This window comes from Vombatus ursinus, unplaced genomic scaffold, assembly GCF_900497805.2.
Source record: "Vombatus ursinus unplaced genomic scaffold, bare-nosed wombat genome assembly UNPS02009824.1, whole genome shotgun sequence".
In the NCBI taxonomy this organism is placed as follows: Eukaryota; Metazoa; Chordata; class Mammalia; order Diprotodontia; family Vombatidae; genus Vombatus; species Vombatus ursinus.
The window spans coordinates 11,340,336-11,346,180 of record NW_020949602.1 but is presented as its reverse complement, the minus strand read 5'-3'; the positions used below and the strand labels follow the sequence as shown (position 1 = coordinate 11,346,180).

At 49.8% G+C, this 5,845-nt stretch overlaps 1 pseudogene; it reads left to right on the top strand.

The window, feature by feature from the left end:
* The first annotated feature begins 2,188 nt into the window (after positions 1-2,188).
* LOC114036295 lies at positions 2,189-5,617 on the top strand (annotated as a pseudogene).
* Positions 5,618-5,845: the final 228 nt, after the last annotated feature.

Genomic DNA, 5,845 nt, shown 5'->3' with positions numbered 1-5,845 from the left:
TGAAAAAGGTCCTTCTGACTACACTTTGTTTTATTTTTATTATAAATGAGTGTTATACTTTGCCAAAAGCTTTTTCTTCATCTGGAGATTATCATGTGGTTTTGAGAGCATCATCACTGAGATAATCATGTGGTTTTGGATGTTTTTGTTTTTAATGATTAATTATCTTGACTATTTTCCTAATATTGAACCATCCTTGCATTCATGGTATAAATGGAAAAATATAACTTGGTCACAAGGAAAAATTTCTTGGATAAATCTCTGTAGTCTGCTTGATAGGGTTTTATTTAAAATGTTAGTTTTTGCTTTGATAGCTTGGTGGCAACTCCTTTTTTGGATTCACTTGACACATAGTACATTTACTTCCAGCCCCTCATTTTTATTCTGTGTATGTCTATTTTTTCAATGTGTTTCCTATAAAGAACAAATTGTGGTTTAAAAAATCCAATTTGTCACTTTTTTGTTTTATTGTAATTGTTTAATCCATTCACATTTAATGTTATGAAATTAGCTTTATCTATTCCATTTGGTTCTCTATTTTTTTTTCCAAATTAGGGTTTTTCCTCCTCTTCCTCTGTAAAACAGTACTACCTCTCATCAGTTATTTTGGTTTAAGCTGTTTTCAGGCAACCTTACTCCCACTAGCTCTCATCCCTCCACTCTCACTCCCCACCCCTGTTCGTAACTCCCTTTCTTAGTGTTGGAGATTTGATGAACTTTTTAGTTTATTTTTCTTTTTTTCATTTATCTAGTTATTTAATTCTCCCCCTCTTTTTTCCTCTGTTTAGTCATAGAGCAAAATCTCTCTTCTCCTTCTCTTCAACTTGTTTTACTTGTTAATTGTTTAAAATTTCATTTTCTGTGCTTTTTTTCTAAAAAGGATTTACTTCTCTAATTCTTTTCACTATGGACCTTCCCTTTCTGTCTGTTCTAGATCTTTATTTTTTGGTTCACAAACCTTATATTTCTTTATTCCTTCTTTAGCCTCTGTATTCCTCATGAAATTAAAGTTTTGAAAGTACCATTTTAGGTTCCTTCTTCTAAATAGCTTCATTATTATTGCCTTGTAGATCTTGTCCCCCAGCCTTTTTTTTTCCAGCTGTGCTTCACTCTTAAAAATACCAATTTCTTTAGATGATAAAGAGGACATTGCTCTCTAGGAACTTTCCTAAGTCCCTAATAGCTAAATTTATTATTGCTCATTCCTTCCTCTTTGACATTCTCCACCCCTCCCCATTTGCCTTGAAATCTCTTCCCTGGGTCCAGGCTCTATCACTCTTCTGCATGTCAGTTGTCATGAGAAATTTTGATTCTCTTTAAGAGAATCTCTTTAAGTCTCTTTAAGCACTAGTCCTTGCTGATTATATCCATTGTAAGATCCCTATTTCCTATTACAGAACATCTCTCTTATCCCATGGGAACATTCATCAGTGATATCCCCTCCTGCCACTAAACAAGGTCTCCACTTTCCCCCTAACCCTAACCCTTTTTTCAATCCCCGTCTTTGCTTTCTCATCCATTCTCTTGTAGGTTTTCTTCTTCCTGAGAGGCTACAGGAGATATACACTGTTTGCTATTAGCCTTAGGGTACATTACATGTTCTCCTCTATCTTCTTCCTCCTCTTTCCCCATTTATGCACCCTCCCATTCCGCAATTTATCCCATAAAAACAACGATTCATCTGTAAGAAAAGGTGTTGTGAGGTTTAGTTCATGATATTTCAGGCTTCTTGAATTTCTGTTGGATGGGATGTTTGAGAAGAAAATAATTTCTCCAAGTTTGGTTTTCTTTTCAGGACTGTTTCAAACACCACTTTTTATTGAACATCCACCTTTTTTTCATTAATAGTTAGGCTCAAATTTGCAGGGTAGGCCACCTTGAATTGCATCTTGAGCTCTTCTGCTTTTTGGAACACATAATTTCCTGCGGTTTCTCATGGGGGCACAATAGTCTTATGTTTTTTGAATTTCCTTTCCTTTATATTTGAAAGCCAGGCAGTTCAGAACCAACCTTGGGCTGAAATAGTACTCTTCCCCATTTTGATAATTAAGCTCTTTCCTTTTATTGTTATTGAGTTGTGTCTGACTCTTTGTGATCTCATTTGGGGTTTTCTTATCACGGAGATTGGAGGGGTAGTCATTTTCACTGTTGGTCTCCTAACGTGAGTGCTCGTTCTGCCCAGTCACCAATGACGTTTTTTTCCCTCTCGTTTGCTATTGGCCGGCAGAGCCTCTGTGAAGCCAACCAGAAGTTAGGGATTCGTCCTTCTCTAAACACCGTACTTCTCTGCCTGTGGAACACGGAACCTTATCAGCGCACTCTCTTTTTGTTGGGGACCCTGGTCCTGCCAGAAACCTGGGCCAGGTAAGTAGAGAATAATATTAAACGACCGCCTGGGGACTGGACACAGCATCCAGGGGTAGACGTGTGGGTGGGATGGGGTTTCCTACAGAAAGCTCCTCCGGCACCAGCCCAGGGTGGGTTTCCAGGGAACCGGTTCCTTCATCTCAGGTGAAATCAGGGTGGTGCTGAAAGGAAGAAGCCACGAATAAGCGTGTGTGTGCGTGTGCGTGTGCGTGTGCGCGTACGTGTGTGTGTGTGAGACTCGGGGACAAGTAGCCTGCCACCCCCTAGCGGGGCTCGGGCAGGAGGTGGGGGTGTCTTAGTGTTCGTCCCTGGAGTGTGTGTGAGTGGATTAGTGGGTGGGCGTGAGGACATGGCGCCTTGAGGCAGAGGTGCCGAGAGGGAGATTGGGGGCGTTAAGAAGGAGCAGAGCTGTCTGGGAGCCCTCTGGCATCCAAGGGCGAGGACAGAGATGCAGGAGCTTCACGGAAGGTCGTGGGGGGCGGGGGGATGAGGATGGGGGCAGATGAGGACCCACAGTGGGGGCTGAGACCCTGGACCTGGACCAGAGCGCAACTGGGGTTAGTGTGACGAGTATCGAAAGGGCACTAGGACCTGCGGGGGGTTGTCAGTGAAGCCGTTTTGGTGATCTCAAAGCGTTTTGGTGATCTCGAGAATTCCTATCGCCCGGCCCTGTGTGCCAGCAGCGCCAGGGGCTTAGGGGCTGGGATGCCAGGAGTGAGGAGGAATCTCCGGGCGGCGGAGTAGGGAGTCCAGGATCACACCCTGAGCGTAACAGGATCAAGGGTCACACCCCAGGCTTGGCAGCAGACACGAGGCTGCCGGGGTGAGGTCTACGCGGTCACTGCTCTGATTCTGGCCCGGGGGCTTCACGTCTCAGGCTCTCACTCCCTGAGGCCCGAGCTCGGGGAGCCGCGGTTCTTCTCCGTGGGCTACGTGGACGATCAGCAGTTCGTGAGCTTCGATAGCGACAGCGAGAGGCAGAGGGAGGAGCCTCGAGCGCCGTGGGTGGAGCGGATGGAGCGGGTGGAGCCGGGCTGCTGGGAGCGGAACACGCGGATCGCCAGGGCACACGCACAGATTTACCGAGTGGGCCTGGAGAAACTGCTGAACTGCTTCAAGCAAAGCGAGGGTGGTGAGTGACCCACGTGGGCCCGGGAGCGGGGCCGGCTCGGACCCGTGCTCCCCCTAGGGATACGGGGGAGGGGCTCCCAAAGCTGGCGTGGAAAGGCTGGCCGGGTTGACCTGGGGCTGGGGGCGGGGCAGGGGTCCACACTGTTCAGGCCACGTACGGCTGCGAGGTTTCCGCCGAACTCACCTTCCAGCGCGGGTTTCTGCAACACGCCTACGACGGGCAGGACTGCATGGCCCTGGACACGGAGACCTGCACGTGGACTGGACGGCGTTAGTTCCCCGGGCTGTGAACACCATGCGCAAGTTGGAGTCAGAGAGGAGTACTGTGGAGAGAGAGAGAGTGCGTGATGTGGCTGAAGAAGCACCTGGAGATGGGGAAGGAGGCGCTGAAGAGGATTGGTGCTGCCTCGTCCAGCCCCTGACCCGCCCTTCTCAGTGTCCCCTGCAGCGTCAGCCCAGGGCTCCCGATCCCCGGGGTCCCCTTGTACCTCAGGGCCTGGATTGTGGGTGGTTTCCCCTCCCACATCTGTCCTCGTGTCCCCGAAGGGGAGGGGGAAGAGGGAGAGCCTGGAAATGCCGCTGACCTTTGCCTCCAGACCCGCCCTCCACCCGAGTGACCCGCCACACTGGCACCGATGGGGAGGTGACCCTGCGGTGCCGGGCCCAGGACTTCTACCCCGCGGACATCTCCCTGACTTGGCTTGAGGGATGGGGAGGAACACTCCAGGACGTGGAGTTCATTGAGACCAGGGACCTTCCAGAAGTGGGCCAAGAAGGGGAATATACCTGCCGAGTTCAGCACGAGGGCCTGTCTGAGCCCCTCACCTTGAAGTGGGGTAAGGACAGTGAGGAGAGCCTGGGGAAAGGCCATCCCCATACCCCAAAAGACCAGAGGAAAGTGGAGTTACTGGGGGGAGGTGGGTGACGGGTTAATGAATTTCAGGCCAGAGGAGGATCAGGGCCTCTCACTTGCCTTTTCCATTTCAGAGCCAGAGTCTTCCTCCACCCTGGTCATCGTGGGGGTCATTACTGTCCTCCTCCTCATTGCAGCAATTGCTGGAGTTGGGATCTGGAGGAAGAATTCAGGTAGGCAGTGAATGGGAGGAGCTCCTTAGGAAGTAGGCACCAGGGAGATCCTGGCTTCCCCTCACCTGGCAGCTTGTCTTTCTGTCCCCAAGTCCTTTCTTTCCCATCTAAGGAACTCTCAGCTGGGCCCTAAGACTCTAGATAAAGAAATAGAAACCATTTTCCTGGAGGATGCCAGGCAGGGGTATAACAGGCTGGCCTAATGGGGAATGTGCTTCAGACTCAGATCAGCAATGCATATGGGGATCTCTGCCACCAGGCCTGGTTGTCTTCCCAGATGGGGGCTGTAGACCAGCCTTGGGAACCCTGGAGGTGGGGAAGTGCCCATTTGTGGGGCCTCTTTTGTCTTCTTCTTGGATCCAGAGGTTGGACTGGAGTGGGGGATGGGGGGTGCAGTCCGGGTTGTAATTTTCTCTGTCTCCAAGACAAACCAGTGAACTCCTGAGACCTGGGTGTGGTCTCCTCTCCTGGATTCCTAACTGGAAATTTTTTTCTTTTCCAGGTGGAAAAGAAGGGGACTATGTTCAGGCTGCAGGTAAGTGAAGGGTAGACATGGAGGGTAGAAGGAGGGGCCAAGCCCATGGTATCTCAGGGACTTGAGCAATGAGAAGGCAGAGGAGAGGCTTAGCCCAGTAGCCTTGCCTTGGCTTCCCCTTCCCTTCATATACCCTGGTTCTGGAATGCACATCCCTGACTGGGTCATTTCCCTCCTTTGTCTCCAGGCAATGACAGTTTTCAGGGGTCAGATGTCTCTCTTACAACCTGAGGTGAGACTCTAGGGGCCTGGAAGGAGAGAGGGGCTGGGGTAAAGGGGGCCAAGCCAAGAGAAGGGTATGTGAGAGGTTGGGTTGAGGACTTGATGGGTGGTGAGAATGATGAGAGGCTGAAGGCCAGAGGGGACTTGGAGGATGTCCCCGAGTCTGTCTTTCCTTCTTCAGCTTGAGAGAATTGCCTGGTATGGACCTGAGGAAGAAAACAAGTCTCCAGTTCCTGTGTTGTTCCTGTTGACCTCTGACTTCTCTCTCTCCAGATTTGGCCCCTGAGATCCTCCCTGGACTGTACTGGCCCAAGCCCAGCGAAGCATCATTAGGGCCCTCACCCTGTTCTCTAAGACCTCCCTCCCCCACCTTCTTTCTTTCTGCCTGTCTAAGTCTGCAGGGAGACAACCAGCAGTAAGGGCCAGAAGGTTTGGGAATGAGCCCTCCTTCATATTGGATATTGCATTGACCTCTGAGATCTTTTTCTGACTGCAAAAACAGCC